The sequence below is a fragment of the Sorex fumeus genome, unplaced genomic scaffold (genome assembly GCF_029834395.1).
Source record: "Sorex fumeus unplaced genomic scaffold, SorFum_2.1 ptg000129l, whole genome shotgun sequence".
Lineage (NCBI taxonomy): Eukaryota > Metazoa > Chordata > Mammalia > Eulipotyphla > Soricidae > Sorex > Sorex fumeus.
The window spans coordinates 12,978,672-12,999,375 of record NW_026606186.1 but is presented as its reverse complement, the minus strand read 5'-3'; the positions used below and the strand labels follow the sequence as shown (position 1 = coordinate 12,999,375).

Here is a 20,704-nt window from a genome sequence, read left to right as displayed (position 1 = left end):
ATTTGTTGTGAGAAGTTACTGGTGCCCACTTGACCAAATCTATGAACAACGGGAGGACAGTGCTACAGTGCAACAATGCTACCTTCTATAGAGATTTGGATCAATTCATACAGATATTTAAAATGTCTACATACTATTATACTCAGATCTGACTTTTCATTGAATTTATGATATGATTTGTTTTTGGTTTTTACTTCTTTCTGCCTATACGTGGCAATGTTCAGACCTTACTCTTAGCCCTACATTCAGGGATCACTTCTGGTAAAGTTTGAGTAGTGCCAGGAATAGAATTTTGTTTGGCAGTATGCAAGGGAAGCACCCTACCTGCGTATTAGCACTCCAGCACACAATATAAGATTTAAAAAAATATTATAGACATAGAAATGAAATCTTTTAGGCATCCTTTAGTTTTTGGTCTGGGAAATACACAAATTTTCACTGAGCCATAAAGAGTAAGTAATCCATGCTTTTTTACTTAGTTCTTCCATACTATATTTTAAATGAGAGGCAGAAAATCAATATACCTAAAATTGAATCATGCCATTGTCATGGTCTTTTTTTTCATACAAGATAATTTTATTACAAGTGATTATTTTAATACAAATTATTTAAATAAGTGGCATTTTTCATTTTTCAGCTTTCTTGAGATACAAATTATATGAGATATAGATGTTATATATTGGGACCAGAATGATACTACAGCAGTTAGTATGTTTACCTTGCATGCAACCAACCTGGGTTTGATCCCTAGCATCCCGTATAATGCTCCAAAAACTGACAGGAATAAGTCCTGAGTACAAAGTCATGAGTAAACCCCAAGCACTGTTTGTATGGCCCTCAAACAAAAAAAATTATGTATTTTCAATATATAAATTATATAAACATTTTCTTTAGCACAGCGGGTAGGGCGTTCACCTTACATGCGGCCAACATGGCCTACCCGAGTTCGATTCCTCCGCCCCTCTCGGAGAGCCCGGCAAGCTACCGAGAGTATTCGATATGCCAGACACAGTAACAACAAAGTCTCCAATGGAGACGTTACTGGGCCCGCTCAAGCAAATCGACGATCAACGGGAGGGCCTTTTACCTTTATATTATAAATTTATATAATATAAATCATGTGTTTATAATTAATTACTATAATAAAACAAAAACACACTGTCCTCCCGTTGTTCATTGATTTGCTCGAGCGGGTCCAGTAACATCTCCATTTTTGAGACTTGTTGTTATTGTGTTTGGCATATTGAATACTTCACGGGTAGTTTGCCAGGCTTTGCCGTGAGGGCGAGATACTCTTGGTAGCTTGCCAGGCTCTCCGAGAGGGACGGAGGAATCGAACCCCACTTGGCCGGGCTTGCTGCGTGCAAGACAAATGCCCTACCGCTGTGCTATCGCTCCAGCCCTACTATAATAATATAATAAAATATATATCACACCATGGTACATCTGTATATACATATGTGCATATATATCATGGTTAGAAAATACTTCTTAGAGGATCTCCTAAATTTGCTTGTAGGACTCTTGGAAGTACTGAACTTGTTGATTCAATGTTTGGGCCCAGTGTGCTGGGGCCCAGTTTTACAAAGGACCACTAGCGCTAACACTTACAGTGGTCAGCAGCCATATGATGGAAGGAATCAAAATTAGGAATTGTATTTATACAAGTCATGTTCCTAAGCCCTTTGGTTTATCTTTGTAGCTCAAAATTACCTTGATGTTACCATGGTCCTTACTTAAAAGATATTTCAGTTTTAATACTTCCAAAAACTTTTGGAAAATGAAAGCCTAAAAATATTTGTTTTGGGACTGGAGTGTTAGTATAGTGGTTAGGGTGCTTGCCTGGAACAGAGTAAACCTAGTTTTGATTCCCTGTCTTCCCCTGAGCCTAACAAAAGTGATTCCTGAGCACAGAGACAGGAGTACATCCTGAGAACCACTGTGTGTGGCCCCCAAACAGAAAACTAAACAAATAAAATTTGTTCAGTCAATCTAGTAATTTACACCCTAAATTTTTTTAAAAAGTAAAATAATAAAAATAAGAAAATGCATTGTAAATATAGCCTAAAAGATTCAAAATACGAAAATGATATATGTTGCAATACATAAACCCAAAGGATTCTTCTACTGTCATAATATGGCAAATAGGAAAGCACAAACATAAAAGTAAAAACATTTATAATGTCAAATTAATTTAAAAAAGGAATGACAAAAAATTACATAAATTGTAATGATGAAAAAATATATAGAAAAAGAAAGCATATATAGTGAGAAATGTTGTTGGATAATTTTACATTTTAATAATTATTGCAGCTTGGGCTGGAAAGATAGCACAGGAGGTAGGGCATTTGACTTGCATGCGGCCAACCCTCGTTCGATTCCTCCATCCTTCTCAGAGAGCCCCGCAAGCTACCGAGAGTATCCTGCCCGCATGGCAGAGCCTGGCAAGCTCCCTGTGGCGTATTCAATATGCCAAAAACAGTAACAACAAGTCTCACAATGGAGATGTTACCGGTGCCCCCTTGAGCAAATTGATGAACAATGGGAGGACAGTACTACAGTGCTACAGTGCAATTGCAGCTTATAAATTATTTTAAATTATTCTCTAGTTATTTAATATAGTACGTTATTTTTCAAACAAAGAAAAATGTTATAATGACAGAAAACATAATTTATAATAGTGAATAATATAAAACAGCAAAAAAAAACAGTACATACTATACGCCTGTCCAAAAACATTTTCTGAGCAAGTATTATGATCAAAGTTCATTGGACTCTGGAGGCAAATTAAATAAATACATTAAATTTTATTTTTGACAGAGCCACGCCTGGTAGTACTCAGGATTTATTCCTGACTCTGCACTCAGAGGTAATTTTTGGTGGGTTTTGGGGTACCATATGTGATGCCAGAGATTCAACCCTCGTTGGTAGCATACAAGGTAAGCTTCCACCAGCTGTACTATCACTCTGGTCCCTAAATACCAGAAATTTAAGAAAATAAGTGTAATAAAGTACTCAGTCTTGGAGGGCATATAGATGCTCTCTCTCGAGTCTTTACTTAGGTTTTAGGGTATGGATTTTAAGGAGATTTCACAAGAGGAGAGTGACTATGCATCAGGGATTGAGTAATATCTCATTGTGCAGCTAGGATTAATTGTTACATATTGGGGGCTCACTTAGGAAAAAAGTAAAATTAGGAATAAAGTTCTGTTCTCTTTATACTCTCCAATAAACTGCTTTTAAAAACTCTCTCTTTACCAGAATTTTAGTAACCTCAAGTTAATGTACTTACAGTGTAGCAACACCTTTATTTCTTCTGACATAGAAGATGGTTCATTTGGATTACTATAACTCTTTTTTTAACACTGTCTTTTCTACCTCAGTGGTATCCCTGATCCCTAATGCAAGCCTTGTATGTGGCCAAGTGAGGTTTCATCCTAGAGAAACCATATGGTACCCGGAGTCCTGCCAGAAGTGAACCCTGAGTGCAGAGCCAGGAGTAAGCCCTGAGCACTGCTGAGTTTGACCCACAAACAAAACAAAATGTGCATAATATTTATAAATAAAAGCAAGGATAAAAGTTACCCTTGACCTAACATTCTTTTCAGCAGCTTTCTCAGAGATTGTTTAAATCAGCAATGTTCTGGTTATATCAGACAAGGGAGTAGAGCTTTAATGCCTGATGACCTGCTTGAGGATGTCAGCCAAGCCCATCATTTCTCTGAGTTCTTGCAAAGTGGGGGAAAGAAATCAGCGTGTGTTATATAAGAATATCTGTACTGATGGTGCAGAGTATTTTTATCCTGGTAGAAGTTGCCTCTGGGCTCCGAAACCTTCTGTCAGGGAGTAAAGAAAACTAATTGCAGTGAAATATCTTTTTCAGGCATCCTGCCCATCACCAAATTCTATGTGTAGGAGAAATGCATACTTCCTTTAGAAGGTGTTTTAACAGAGCTCAAAACCCATAGGAATGTTTTTTAGGGCCAGAGAAACTTCTACACTGGAGAAAGTCTAGTTCAGTTAAAAGAATGTTAAAATTTCATGAAGCTATTAAGGAATACCCTATCACCTGACTTGACCTCTAATTTTATATTCAAGGTGACTCAAAACCAGAGAAGTTAAGGTACTTGCCAGTTCCACACACCTAATTAGTTGCACAGCATAAAATTATGCTTGAGGAGTCAACCTAAATGTTCTTATCCTGAAGGCAAACTTTGTCTTTAAAAATGATTTTTCCATTCTGCTCAAATTCATATCATTAGAAAAAAAGGATTTTGACATGATGAGGACTTCCATGGTATTTAACATATGACTAGGTCTTCAAAGAGAATTTTAGAATATAGGTTTCCAGCAATAGTTCAGCAGTAGGGCACTTGCCTTACATGTGGCAGACCCAGGTATGATCTCCACACCACATTTGGTCCCCAAGATCACCAAGAGTGGTCCATGAGTGCATAGTCAGGAAGCCCTTAACACTGCCCAGTATAGTCCCAAAACTAAAATGTTAATTTTTATAGAATGCAAAATTCACTCATTTGGTGAAGGCAAAATTGACAATTTTGTGTCTGTTTCTGCATCATATGGTATACTTATAAGATTAAAATAAACCCATTTTGTAGTTTTGAACTAACAAAGATAGCCTCAAATAGTCTGCTATTCACATAAAAAAGGCATCCAATGAATTCTAACTAGATGTATGAAATAGAAAGTCATGTTGATCTAGATCCTGTAGAGCATCTATACTCTTAGAAAGGATAATTATTATGTGTTACCTTCAACAGAAATTTTTTGTGCTCCAAACCTTCATTGGTAAATGTGTGTTGAATTATATTAAGCTATTTCAAATTAACAACATCAGAAGCATTCAGTTAAAGTTAAAGTTAAAGTGTAGTTTTAGCAGAAGTTTAACTTTAACCTGACCAAAGGGATCTCTGGAATATGAGTTGCATCACAGTGCTACTTTCACTTTGTGAAACAAGAACTGACCTTTTAACTATTTCCTTTTTAAAATCTCATTATTATAATCTCAATCAGCTCTTTTCATCTGTATAATCTTGGGTTGGTATAACTTCCTAGGTTTCTTTTGGCAAAGGGATTTCTAGTGACTGAGGGAAGTATATCAATGAATCATAGGCAGTAAATTTTTGCAAATCTTGGGAAACAGGTGAATGTACCAGGTAACGGGGATCTAGGTTTGCAATCAGTGGTAACTATGACAGGTAATAAAGAGTTTTTACTGGGGTTGCCATCAGTGGTAACTATGACATGTTTTACTGGGTTAAAACTAACTCTAGACCTGCAACATAATGCATTTCTGAAAACAAAGCAACTCCTCAGTTTTGTTCCTTATTTTATTCCCAATATTTAGTCAACTCCTGTCTTGTAGATTATGCTCAGTAAATATGTATTGAGTAAGTAAAGGAATTCTTGGCAAATATTTCCCTCCAAATATTTGGTGCTATCTTTTCTGATCTTATTTCAATTGCAGTGCCCTTCTTTCTTGTCTCTTTCTTTGTTATGTCTTTAAAAGCATCTTATTTTATCTGGGCTGGAATAATAGCACAGCGGTAGGGCGTTCGCCTTACAAGCGGCCAACATGGCCGACCCGAGTTCGATTCCTCCGCCCCTCTCGGAGAGCCCGGCAAGCTACCGAGAGTATTCGATATGCCAGACACAGTAACAACAAAGTCTCCAATGGAGACGTTACTGGGCCCGCTCGAGCAAATCGACGATCAACGGGAGGGCCTTTACTTTACAATTTTATCTGAAGTACCTAAAAATGTTAATGTAAAAATACAGCTGAACACTAATATTTCCAGCAACATTATCCACAATTGTGCAAACATGGAATCCACCTAAAAGCTCACCCACATGTCTGAATAAAGAGATAGCTCTTCATGTGCTCAATAGAATATTTCTCTGCTATTAGAAAGATGAATTATGACTTTTGGGGAAAATGTATAGAAGATTAGGTGATTGTTTTAAATGAATTAAATAAGAAATTTATGGACAATAACTGGAATATAATTAACTCAAGCATAGTAATTGGCATCAAACAACAAAATTAACTCCTATATTGGGTGACATTTTGCTGGTTATCAGAGGGGTAAAGGAGAATAAAAATAAAGGATTGAGGGAAGTTTTGGTACTGCAAATGACATTGTAGCTTTGGTGGTTAGTGTAGTGAGTTCTGTACACTTTTAGGGTCTTATGCTATATCCGTACAATGCCCTAGTATTATAAATCAATGATAATCAATTGAAAGAGAAAAGAAAAATGCACCTTATTTATAATCAGAGTAGTTTACATATGAAGCATCTTTTAATTTTGTTTACCTGGATTCATAAGTGTTTGAGTGTATGAAAAAGAGAGAGAACATTATACTGGTTAATTAATACCAATGACGCATCTAAGTCTGCCTTTCTCCAGGCAGTCAATTAAAATCCATTTTCTGAAGTATCTCTATAATTATGCACACATACATATATGAATATAATTTTCTGTATTAAGTTCTATATCTATTTTCAGTATTAAGTCCTGGTTTGAAATCAGTAATTATTTCTGAAACTATGCAAATATATATCTAATTTTCAATTAATACTTAGTTCATCATTACTCACAATAGTAATATGCATATGCAAGGCATGATACTCAACATATGACATGCCTTGTAGCATTTGATTTGTTAATCTCTTAGTTTAGGTACTTCTGTTGCATACATCTTCTGGACAAGGAGAAATGGAATTAGTAAATTCAGTAAAATTCCATCCAAGACCACACATAAGAGAGGAGTTAGGGCTAAAAAATAATCAGTAAATTCAACACTCTTGTCTTAGCTTCAAAGTTATAATACCAGGACTGGAGCGATAGCACAGCGGGTAGGGCATTTGCCTTGTACGTGGATGACCTGGGTTTGATCCTCGGCATCCCATATGGTCCCCCAAGCACCGCCAGGAATAATTCCTGAGTGCAAAGCCAGGAGTAACCCCTGAGCATTGCTGGGTGTGACCCAAAAAAAGAAAAAAAATAAATTGGCTTCTTTTAAAAAATTTTTTTAAAAAATTAAAAAAAAAAGTTATAATACCGTATCACCTAGAACATTTTACAAACTTGCTTTAAAAAATCTTTTATTCTACTTTTATGCACTCAAAATCTTTGCAAACATCAAACTAGGTGATATCTCTTTTCTGAAGACTGATCAGTGGTTCTCCTTAAATATCAATATAACATTCAAAATCTTTAACATAGTTTTGTAATATCCACTCTGATTAACCACCTGAGCCGTTGTCTATCTTTGCCCCTTTCCTCACCTTGCATAGATAACTCTCATTTTCTTCTTTTTTTTCCTTTTTGGGTCATACCCATCGATGCTCAGGGGTTGTTCCTGGATCTGCACTCATGAATTACTCCTGGTGGTGCTTGAGGGACTACAAGGGATGCCGAGGATCTAACCTGGGTTGGCCGCATGCAAGGCAAATGTTCTACCTGCTATACTATTGCTCTGGCCCTGATAACTCTCATTTTCTTAAAGACACCATCTGAGTCCTTTTTTTGACGACTATATGGGCTTAAAGTGAAAATGTTTTCTATTTCTATTTCTGGACTTCCAAGTTAAAAATATATATGTACATATATCCTTATATATTAATATATAAAAATTTCTACTATATAAGTATATTTCTAATAATATATAAATGAATATAGATTTATAAATGAATATATTTATATGTACATAAATATATATAATGTATATCTCATAGAAACAGTTCTTGACCTGCCTGGGTTAACTGTTTTATCTCAGGAGATAAGAAGAGAGCTTGGAATAGTTACACCAATGACATTTGCCTTTGGATGGAAATACAATGTAATGCTGTCAAATTATATTTTTTCAGTAATATATAAACACTCCCCCACCCTTTCTATAATATCTGAGAACAATGGCTATGCTTAATGCAACTTGCTAGCCTACCTAATACTAAGCTATAGATACCTTCATATCAGTACTTAAAAATAAAATAAATTATGCATTAATTATGCTATTTTTTTACCTTGACTTCAGGCACCATCTGTATTTTTGTCCAGTAAAACTAAACTATTAAAAATTAATAACTATAATTTCAATACAAAATGTAAAATTATGGAGTACTTGGATTGAAAATCTTCAGAATAAGGTTTCTCTTCAATGAGAAAATTTGCAAGATAGCCTGTCTTGAACACTTATACAATGCATCGATGAACTCCTTTAGCTTTAGAAAACTCACAACTTCCTAAAATTGGATCCTCTGTCATTAAAGAGTCATAACTTTTGGCATATTGTTTCTCATATTGAATTGATATTTTTCCCTATCACACGGAGCTTGTTGGACAGGAAACCTACTGACATTAGTAATTAAATGGACAGCAAAATGAGTTTCTCCTTCTGCCAGTCTGTGATCCCTTCCCTGGAGTTTTAACTGAGGCAACAATTTAAGACCCGTGAACTAGGGAGTGGAGAGAGGGCAGGGGTACAGTATTAAGCCCTGGTTTGAAATTGTTCCTCAGAGCAATCATTGCCCAGTGTTCTTGGCTTGAGCCCAAGTTGCCTACGTGACAGCCCATTATCCCTGACTCAGCCTTCTGTGTCCAGACAAATGATTCACTCCCAGTGCATTTTTCTGCTCTTACTAAATGGGCCCTCTAACCATCACTGTATCTTTCAATTCCAGCTAACAGCTTGGACAGCACTTTTTTTTTAATGTTACTTGCAAGCATGCTGGCTAAAAGAAATCATGCAAAAGCCTATGTGGCTGCTTTCCACATCGTTTGGGAGCACAGGATGGCTTTGCTAAACTCAGGACAAAAGCTATTCCACATGTTGTATTCATTTATCCACTGACAGAGTGTTTAGTGTTTTTCCTCGTTTTTAAAAAAATCTTAGTCAAAATTTATCAAACACTGACCACTACGTGCTAAATGTTTTGCACAAATAATCTAATTTGGTTGTCACTCAAACACGCAGAAACTTTCACTAAAAAAATGTCCCCGTCTCACAGAGGATCAATCTGGGGCAAAAACTCATAAGTGGCTTCTTCAAATAGTACATAGCAAGTATGTGAAAGAAAAGGATTGGGTCCCAGAAATACAATTCAAGTTTTCTATGTAGAATTGCAATTAATGGGATAGATTGGATACATGTCTTATTTTATTTTTTAAATAAAAAAATGTGTGACCTTGACATATCATATCACTTCTTATTTTGTTTGTTTGTTTTGTTTTGGGGGCCGTACCCAGCAATGCTCAGGGGTTACTCTGGCACTGTACTCAGTAATTGCTCCTGGCACTGCTTGAGGAACCTTTTGTGATGCCAGAAATTAAATGTAGGTTGGCCACATGAAAAAAAGCAAGGGCCTTACCCAATGTACTATCTCTATGTTCCTATCATCTGTTTCACTTTTTTGGACTCATTTTCTTTATTTTAAAACACACACATAACACATGTGCTACGTGTTCTTGCCATTAACTGCAACCAACAATTTATTCACCACAATCACATTAATTAAGTGTGAGAAGAACAAAAAGGGATACACAAAATAACTCTTATCATTAGAGGATAAAGGGAGATCCAAAGAATTATTGATGGAACTAGCTGCACCCCTTCTATACACCTACAATGAGAAAATTGAGGAGTAACTCTTAAATCTGATTTGTATATAGTTAATGTGGTGACATTTATTTCTGTTCTTAGACTACCCTATTCTTTGACTTTAGGAATAAAGTGAGCACTGCTCAAATTCTAAAAGTATTTGGGAAGTGAGAGAAAGGGGGGAGTACTTTAAAAGTTCTTTAAAATTACTTTAAAAGTTTAAAAGTTCTGCACCGGTAGGTAAGTTTAACTTTACAGATATTTCCCCAAGCTTGCTGTTGTAAAGACATGGTTGTCTACACCAAGAGATATTTGACTTAAAAAAGAAAAAAAAAGAGGGGCTGGAGTGGTAGCACACCAGGTAGGGTGTTTGCCTAGCACACAGCCTACCCAGATTCATTCTGAGCATCCCCCCAAAAAAAATCTCTGGGGAGAGCACTGCTAGGAGTAATTCCTGAGTGCAGAGCCAGGAGTAACCCATTTTCATCAGTGGCTGTGACCCAAAAAAGCAAAAAAAAAATTGGTCTTTGAAACAGAAAAGTTGCAGCTCCTCCTTAACATGTATCTGGTGAAGTTTTGCCATGAAATAATCCAGAACTTGCCAGGATAGTGCCAGTATCCCCTGGCCATGCAGAACACTAAATCTACCAGCCCTGGCATTAAATAGCAGGCGTAGTTGGCAGAGAGTTGGTAGTGGAAACCCTGAACCTCTTGAGCAATGCCTGGGAAGTCCACTAACCCCTCTCACAAAAGAAATATAAGATTTTTTTAAAAATCGAATCACAGTGGGATACAGTTACAAAGTTTTTCTTGATTGGTTTGTCATACAATGTTCCAGCACTGGACCCTTCAACGGTGTACAAAAGAATATGAAAGGCATCAAGAAATTGCATGTCTTCTTTGCAAGGAGCCATGATAATTTTCTGTGCCTTGCTCCAATTTTAGTATATGTGCTGCCGAAGATAGCAGAGAAATTTAAGGTTTTTAACTCAGTGAGAATGTGGGCTCACTTTGCCACAAGCAAGCGTGATCTGGCAGAAGTAGGGATGAGAATTGCTTTGTTGCTATGTCAAGTCAATCCAGGAAATCTTACCTTCTGATACCCTAGACCTCACAGGATAAATTTCAATGAGTTTAAACCAGGAAGTCACTTCATAAGTGAACTTTTTGAAAAATCTGCTCAATTGAATTAGAAAAGTCAAACAAAAGGAGCTTAAAACTCAATTCTTGGGCACCTATTAGTGGAAGTAAAGAGCTAATAATATCACCAGAAGCTGGTGAATGCTGGATAAAATCTGATGCAAGTTAAAGTTTTCAGTTAAAATATGTTTTGATGTTACTTGATTTTCTCCCCTTTTAAATTGATGTATCATTATTTTACAAACTCATATAAGATTGTAAGAGTAGAACTTAAAAACTATATGGATATTAGGATCTGTAGCACCCATCCAAAATCTCATTGGCACTTCACCAGATAGAACCTTCTACGTGCCTTTCCTTCCAGTTTGTGTTCCTCTGGTAACCACCAGGGTTTTCAAAGAGATTGAGGGTCAGGTGTTGGTTTGTTTGATTGTTTTTGTTTTTGCCACTTCACGATCATGATCACGACCATCCTGTTGTTCGTCGATTGTCTCGAGCAGGCCCCAGTAACGTCTCCTTCATCCTAGCCCTGAGATTTTTTAAAAAGTGCCATATTCAAGGCTCTTTCAGGGTTAGGAGAATAAGACCCATCACTGTTACTGGTATTTGGCATATTGGGTATGCCACGGGGAGTTTGCCAGACTCTGCCGTGTGGGCAGGTTGCATTCGGTAGCCTGCCAGGTTGTCCAAAGTAGGAATGAGATAATAAAAAAAAATAAGTATCAATGATTCTGGAGGTCTTCGGCTGCTGGAGCTCTGCTCAGGGAAGGGAGGGAAACTCAACCCGCTCCCCTCCAAGGGTCCCCAGTGAGGACAGCCATAAAGAAAATTAAGTGGCAAAAATACTTTTGCCACTTAATTTTCTTTATTTAAATTTCTACACAGGAGTGAAAGCACCTACTAATTTTTCTCTACTTTATTCCTTAATTAATTCTTAAATATTCTTGCATAACAATTAGTTCAAGTTCGTTTGTTTCAAGAGGTATGATTTTATATTCTTTAAAAGCAGAATAGTATTATTCGATTAATATTCCATTTAATATTTATATATACATATCTATCATAGATTCTTTGTACCATTAATAAAAAAATAATAATGATGGATTGTAAGAGAGGCACAAAAGAAATTTTCTGGGAATGGAGAGAGAGTACAGCACGTAAGGCCCTTACTTTGCATGTGGCTAATCCAGGTGTGATTTCTTGCATCCCATGTGGTCCCTTGAGCACTATTAGGAGTAAATGCTGAGTGCAGAACCAGGAGTAATACTTGAGCATCTCTAGGTGTGACCCAAAACCACAAACAAAATTTAAATGAAAATATTTCTAGTTATTAGTTATGCCTAAACTTATAATGCTTTCTCCCCATAATTGGATATTTCATGGCTAAGTAATGTCTGAATGCTGGACCACATAGGAAAATTGAAAAGGAATGCATTCTACTTCAGAATAGCCCATGTATCAGTTTGTGGTATGTAATTTCCTTCTGTCAGACTAATAAAAAAAAAACCATTTTACTTAAAAAATAAAGAAAAAGCAAAGGGGATTTTTTGTTGTTGTTCTACCCTGAAGTTGTTGGGTCAGAATTTGCGTTTTTTGTTTTTTTTTTTTTAAATTTTGTTGAATCACCGTGAGATAGTTACAAGCTTTCATGTTTAGGTTACAATCACACAATGATCAAAAACCCATCCCTCAACCGGTGCACACTCCCAACCACCAAAATCCCTGGTATACCCTACCTTTCCCACCCTCCCCCTGCCTCCATGGCAGACATGATTCAAAGGGGATTTTTTTTTAACCCTTACATAGCACAGCGGTAGGGTGTTTGCCTTGCGTGTGGACTGGCGAGCCAGTTTTGATTCCTCTGCCCCTCTCGGAGAGCCCAGCAAGCTACCAAGAGTATCTCGCCCGCACGTCAAAGCCTGGCAAGCTACTTGTAACATATTCAATATGTCAAACACAGTAACGATATATCTGACAATAGAGATGTTACTGGGCCTGCTCAAGCAAATTGATGAACAACGGAGGACAGTGCTACAGTGCTACAATCTCTCAAAATATTGCCTTTATTGCTACCGAGAGTATTCGATATGCCAGACACAGTAACAACAAAGTCTCCAATGGAGACGTTACTGGGCCCGCTCGAGCAAAATCGACGATCAACGGGAGGGCCTTTACCTTTACCTTTTTATGTTCAGAAACAAACATTTAATTCTGCCATGAATGGCAAGACCAAAGACCGTTTTTTTTTCCCTGCTACTTTTCTTTCTTCTTTCTAATTTTAATTTTTTTTAATTGAGTCACCATGAGATACACAGTTACAAAGTTGTTCATGATCAGGTTTTAGTCATATAATAATCCAACACCCATCCCTCTATCAGTGTCTATTTCTCACCACCAATGACTCCAGTTTCCTGTTTACCACATGTCACCAGCTGCCCCACCACCTCCCACCCCTGCCAAGCCTGCCTTGATGGCTGTGTGGCAGGCACTTTTCTTCTCTCTCTCTCTAGTTATTCGTTCAGCTAGAAATGTTCTTTTGTGGAAACTATATGCACATTAAGAAAAAATACAGGACCTCCAAAAGGGAAGAAAAGCTCCAGTCACCTATTTTCACCTATTTCTGAAGGTCTGAAGTCTGGACAACTCATCAGAAATAAATATTTATGTTATTAAAACTAAAGAACCAAATGAACATGTTTTGATAATAACCTAATAATTTATTTCTTTCTCTTCCCTTTTCATAGCAATAACCACAGAATTCTAGAACTTTAGAGAAACTATGTCACTTAGATTTGATCATCTGAATCATATGCTACACTTTAAAGTACAAAAACAGAGGTATGGAAAAAACAAGACTCTGTTCCAATAAATATATAGTCTAAACAAAACATCAGGATTTGAAGCCAGTTCTTGAGAATTCTAACTGTTAAAGAGACGGTTCGAAAAGTTTTTTCACATACATTTGATTTTCTTTCCGTCATATTTTCTAATAATCCCCAAGAGGTGTTTTCTAGATTTCTCCTTCATTTATTTTTCCTTATTGAGAACTTTAAAAAAATATCAAGTAGCAGGTATTTCTGTGAAGGGTCACATTAGCATATCTAGAGGGTGATCAGTTCTACAAGCATTTCTAGTCATCAATAGGAAATTATGATACCTCTAAGAAAATATAATATGTGAAATTGATATAGCATTATGGTTTGAAATAGGCATCCTGGAGTTAACTAACCTAATTTTTTAAATTCTGCTTTAAAAATTTATAAGTTAATAACTGAAGACTCTCAATCATATTACTCAATTCATTTTATTCTCAGCTCCCCTGTTTAAAAACAAGAGATCAAAATATTCTATCTACATAACAGGGCTAGAGAGATAGCAGAGTAAATAGGGTAGTTGCCTTGCGTGAGGGCAACCTATGTTCGATCTCTGACATCCCATAGTTCCTCAGACGAAGGCCAGAAGTAATTTCAACTGAAGAACAAGGAGTATTCCTGAGAAATGCCAGGAGTGGTTCCCCGAAACTAAACTAATTAATTAATTTTAAAAATTCTCTCTAAAGTTTCTTAGAAGACATGTTTCTTATTCTCAAAAAAATATATAATGCTTTGTTTCTTTAAAAATAAGCAGATTTTTAACATTTCCAGATAACTGTGTCATGAGTTAGATTAAGCTTAACATTGATTAATCTTTTTGATCTGACCCAAGGCCACTTTCTAGAGAGCTTATGCCCTCCATTCCTGTACCATTGTTAAATGTTTATCTAACTGACTGTTTTCTCCACAACTCTCTATGCATTAACCTCCTGGATTAGCCTTTGATGTGCATTTTATCGAAACTGACTAGAAATTTAAGTAAATTATATTTATGGTGACTGTTATCTACTTAAAAAATTAATCAACTTCATTAAGCATGAGCCCTTTTTAGATGTCTATTGTAATAGTTCTTTGCAAACTGAAAAACAGAGGGCATAGACTATTATTGTGCACAGGTCTGACCTGAGAATCTAAATTACTGCATTCTATTTTTAGTTCAATTCTATCTAGGCCTCTGACCTGAGGCTACCTATTCATAATCCTGTTGATGTAAATAAATATAAAATAATATAGAGTTGTGATTAAAAACATTTTGAAATCACATATACAAAAAGATACACAACCCACTTATTGTGAAAACTTGAGCAATCTACTTAATTTGCAAGGACCTGCGGAGTTTTATCAGTGAAATGGCGATAATAGTAACTCTATCACTTTTTAGGATACATGCTAAATTTTAGTGTGAAACATCTTTTAACATACTATGATTTAATTAAGGCTATTGTCCTTATCAAGAGGGAAATTTTGAGAACTGAAGTGATAGCAAAGCAGGTAGGGCTTTTGCCTTGCATGCGGTCAACCAGGGTTCTGTTCCCAGCATCCCATATGGTTCCTTGAGCACTTCCAGGAGTAATTCCTGAGTGCAGAGCCAGGAGTAACCCCTGTGCAACGCTGAGTGTGACCCAAAATGAAAAATTTTTAAAAAAAAGAGGGAAATTTTGAGTGTGAAGACATGGAGAGGATTTGTCCTAATCCAAAGAACTACAGAGTCTACAAGAAGCTGTCCCAGGCAAGACAACATCCTAACATCCTTCTCTGACTTTGATTTCTGATGTCTCATCCTCAGAACTACATGACAGCAAATTTCTGTTGTTTTGACGCCTAATTTGTGGTACTTTGTTGCAATAGCCTTAAGGAAACTAAAACACTGTACTTGAGACTAAAACATACATTGTTAAATCTTCATCTACTATTTTATTACTTCATTATTTTTCTTTTCTTTTCTTCTTTATGGGACACTCCTGAGGGCTTAATCCTGGCTCCACACAGGAAACACTCCTGGCAGTGCTGCTTGGGGGATCGTAGGTGGTGGCAGGGATTGAATTTGGGTTTAACTGTTCGCATTCAAGGCAAGTGCCTTACCCCCTCTAATAGCTCTACAGATCCTATATTTGTTTTTTTTTTAAGTTAGCATGCCATGACTACAAGCAAAATACAAGAAATCTTTAAGTTTAAGACCATTTAATACATTCTTCTCCTTTATGGTGTAGTTCTTAGATATATAAATATGCCATAAAAATCACTATATATAAATATTATATTATAGACTTACATTAATATTAAATATGTATATTTACATATTTAAATATGAATATTTCATTTATTAATAAAATAGTAATATTAAATATGTATAATATTAATATGGTATTAATATTGAATATGTATGTGGCACTGTTGGACAGGATGAGTAAAGAGAGTAAAGAGAGGCTACTAAAATCTCAGGGCTAGGACAAATGGAGACGTTACTGGCACCCACTCGAGCAAATAGATGAACAACAGGATGACAGTGATACAATGATACAGTGAAATATGTATATATATATAGTGTTTGCTTAAATATATAGAAGTAAATATTTTCACAAGTTAAGATATCATATTAGGCACTTCTTGTAAACACTTTGCTAAGATGAATAAAGCTCAAACAAACAAAGAAACAAAATATATCATATTTTAAAATTGTCCCTGTAATTTCTTATTTCGCAGCATGGTCACGATTTTCTCTTTCTTCTAAAGATTCAGATTACCATTTGCTACTATATCCTTTTAGTCTCGTGTATACCTCTGAAAGTTCCTTCTGGTACAGATTTTAAAGCATATAATTATTCTAGTTTTCATCTTCTGAAAAGTTCTTGTTTTATCTTCATTTTGAATAGACTGTTTTTATTGGATCTAGATTTACAGATTCCATGATTGCTGTTTTTTTCTTTCAGTCCCTTAAAAAAATAAAAATTTTAAAGATAAATTAGTTATTATTCAAACTAGTGTTCTTTTCTGTGTTACAGGTTGTTATTTTCTGACTGCTTAAAATATTTTTTAAATGGTGTTTTAATTCTGGAACTTATTTTTAGTTTTAATAGTAATTATTATGCTAAACATGATTTTCTTTCTATTCCTCATTTTCGACAATCACTAAAACTTGAATGCTATAAAGGTATATCTTCAGTGATTTTTCAGCGGAATAAACTTACCTTGTTAGATCGCTCCAGTCTGCTAGAGCGATAGCGCAGCAGGTAGGGCATTTTCCCAGGTCACGTTGAATTTTTCCGTCCCTCTGAGAGAGCCCAGCAAGCTACTGAGAATATCCCGTCCACATGGTAGAGCCTGGCAAGCTCCCCATGGAGTATTCATATGCCAAAAACAGTAACAGGAAGTCTCACAATGGAAACATTACTGGTTGGTGCCCGCTGGAGCAAATCAATGAATAATGGGAGGATAGTGCTACAGTGCTACAGTGCTAGATTGTTACCTTGTTAGATAGTTTTTCTGCCACAAGTTATTTTCTTTCCTGGAAAACCAATGACTATTGGAGTATTCAATATTTCTCTAAGGGGATTTAGAGTTTATTTTTTTCATCACGTGCATTTCTATAGATCTACTTCATTTAAATTCTTCCATTGTTTCAAATAATGTTGTAACTATTTAATGCAGATTTTATTTCAGATTTTGTAGTTTTTTGACTACTTGTGTAAAATTATACATATGTTGAAATATTCCATTGTTTATTTATTATATTTTCTCTTGTGTCCTTGAGCAGAGTTAGAATAACTAATCTACGTTAGTTTCCATTACTTTTCTATTCCCTTTAATGTGAGTAACATTTTCCTATTTGTTAATTTGATTAATATTTTATATAGAATCATGAACATTGTCAATAAGAGATTGTAAAAACTCTGGATGACCATGCATTTAAGAGTCACTGAGTTGTGTTACTGGTATTCTTTTGTTTGAACAGAGAGTCATGTTGTGTAAACTCAAACTCATATAACCATACTTGGCTTGTTAGAATTCTACTGAATATATACATAACATAGAATTTTGCAAACTTATTTGTTGAATATTTTCTACAAAGAATATATTGCTCGCTTTCCCTTAATCTTTCCTGCCAGTAAAATTGCTGGTTCTATAAAATCTTATGGCATGGTATCTATGAAAGTCATCACAATGGAAAGTTCACATATCCATTGTCATTTTTTCTTTTGTTCAAGTTAGTAGTGTCTTGGTGTAGTACATATTGTATAACATTTTAAAATAAATTTAATAGTATGCCTGTATGAGAGGATTGGTCTCATAAGAGCTACATGATGTTTATCTGACTCTAATTCTGGTCTTTTACAGTAGTTTAAATTATGTAAAGATGACTTCTCTTTGAATAGTTCAGATATCATCAGGTGGTTCTTCCCTAGTATGGAATTCAGGAGCTAGACTGGTGGTTGTGTTTACTTTTATCAGAGTATAGGTTTGGTCTATGAAGCAAATTATTTCCATTTTGCTATCAGCAGAAATATAAGGTGCAGTTGAGGAAAATAGCTTAATTTTAAATAAGATGAGCTGGATAGTACACAGATTATTTTCAATTGCATTCCATCAGACTGAACTTATATGGTCAAGCATAAGTATAAATTAAGGAATTAAACTTTCTTTATTTCCAATTTTTAACTTTTTTTAAAGACACGGTGATTTGCTAAGCTATTCTTAATAGAATTGTTTCAGGCATATAATGTTGTGACACCAATCTCACCACAAGTGTCCCCAAGGTCCCTTCTAACCCCTAGCCTGCCCCCTTGAGAGGCATATAACAAATTTATTCCATATTATTTGTTTCAATAAAACTGTCAAATGGAAATTATTAAATCACAATTTAAGAATCTGATAAATGTAACTATTGGAAGATAAATTCAATAAAAGCTAATTTTAGTAATTAATTTCTACATGATTTTAGCCTATCTAAATAAGAAAATGCTAATCATTTAATACAATATAGTATACTGCCTATTCTTATTTACATAACTAAACTTTTAACTCTGACATCTAAAATATATTGCATTAAATTTTATTTTGTATTTGGACCTTATTGCAGTAATCATCAAAGTGTTCCTATCATAAATGAGGCTTCATTTTGTTTTTGCACCCTTTGCAGGCATATAACACATTTATTTCATGTAACTTGGTCAAAAAAACCCTTTAAAATGGCAAATACAATTATTAGAAAATAAATCAATAAAAGTCAATTTGTAATTATTAGTTAGTATATATTTTTAACCCTTCTTTTATCTAGTAGAGGACAACCATAAGCACAATTAGTAAGTATCACATTCAATAACACATGATGGGAAGTTTCTCCTGTCATTCAAATCACAAATCACAAATCATCCTGTTATTCGTCAATTGCCTTGAGCAGACCCCAGTAATGTCTCCTTCATCCTAGCCCTGAGATTATATTCAAGGATCTTTAGGAGAATGAGACCCATGATTGTTACTGGTATTTGGCATATTGGGTACGCCACGGGGAGTTTGCCAGACTCTGCCGTGTGGGCAGGCTACATTCGGTAGCCTGCCAGTTTGTCCAAAGTAGGAATGAGATAATAAAATGTCATAATAAGATGTTGCGCGCAGAGTAAGAGCGGCTGAGAACAGAATCAGTGAGCTCGAAGATGAAGTTCAGAAACTCTCCAGAAAAGAGCAGAAAATGGAAAAGAGACTCACAATTCGGGAACAGATGGCAAGAGAAGATCGTGATGAAGCCAAGAGGGGTAACATAAGAATTATTGGAGTCCCAGAGGGACAGGAAGAAAACCTCGATGAAGAAGAAACTGTCAAAGACATCATTGCTACAACATTTCCAGAGCTGAAGAAAACTTGTGACCACATTCAGGAGGCCCGAAGGGTACCAGCTAGAAGAAATCCGAATAAAAATACCCCAAGACACATTCTGATCAAAATGACCAAAACCTTAGACAGAGACAAAATTCTGAAAGCAGCAAGATCGAAGAAAGAAATCTCTTACAAAGGAGCATCCTTAAAATTCACAGCTGATTTTTCTGATGAAACCCTCATGGCCCGAAAACAGTGGTGGGACATAGTAAAAAAACTCAATGAAATAAATGCCTCCCCCAAAATACTTTTCCCAGCAAGACTCTCATTCATAACAGAAGGAACAACACACAGTTTCACAGACAAACAACAGCTCAGGAACTTCATAGACTCAAAACCATGGTTACAAGAACAACTAAATGGGCTACTTTAAGGCAAGAAAGGCCCCTCAAATACACCAAATTTTAACAGAACAATGGGACAAAATCCCATAACAATAATCTCTCTCAATGTCAATGGGCTAAACGCACCAATTAAAAGACATAGAGTGGCAGGATGGATTAGAAAATTGAACCCAACATTCTGCTGCCTGCAAGAAACGCATCTCAATAGTCAAAGCAAACACAGACTCAGAGTCAAAGGCTGGAAAACAATCCTACAGGCAAACAGCTCCCATAAAAAAGCTGGGGTAGCATCCTTATATCAGACCACATCGATTTTAGAGTGAAGAAGGTCATAAGAGACAGTGAAGGCCATTTCTTATTGATCAGAGGATCTGTACAACAGGAAGAACTTACAATAATAAATGTATATGCACCTAATGAGAGACCAGCAAAGTACTTAAAACAACTACTCATAGATTTGGAAAAAGACATCAATAGCAACACAATACTAGTGGGAGACTTCAACACTGCTTTGTCACCTCTGGATAGATCAACCAGACTGAAGCTTAGCAAGGACATACTTCATTTGAGGGAAACAATGGAAGAAAGGGACTTAGTAGATATATACAGGACACTTCATCCACAAAAAGCTGAATACACATTCTTCTCAAGCGTACATGGAACATTCTCCAAGATAGACCACATGCTGAGCCACAAAACATGCCTCCATAAAATTAAGAAGGTAGAGATTGTATCAACAATCCTCTCAGACCATAATGCGCTGAAATTAGAAGTAAATCACACACAAAAACAGAAAACTAAATCAAACACCTGGAAATTAAACAGTGCACTATTGAACAACGAGTGGATTAGAC

The 20,704-nt window shown here is 35.8% G+C and overlaps 1 non-coding gene across 1 annotated transcript; it reads right to left on the bottom strand.

The window, feature by feature from the left end:
- Positions 1-10,485: 10,485 nt before the first annotated feature.
- Positions 10,486-10,591, bottom strand: LOC130045863 (U6 spliceosomal RNA). Its single transcript, XR_008795632.1, has one exon. It is a non-coding gene; the product is annotated as a U6 spliceosomal RNA (small nuclear RNA).
- Positions 10,592-20,704: the final 10,113 nt, after the last annotated feature.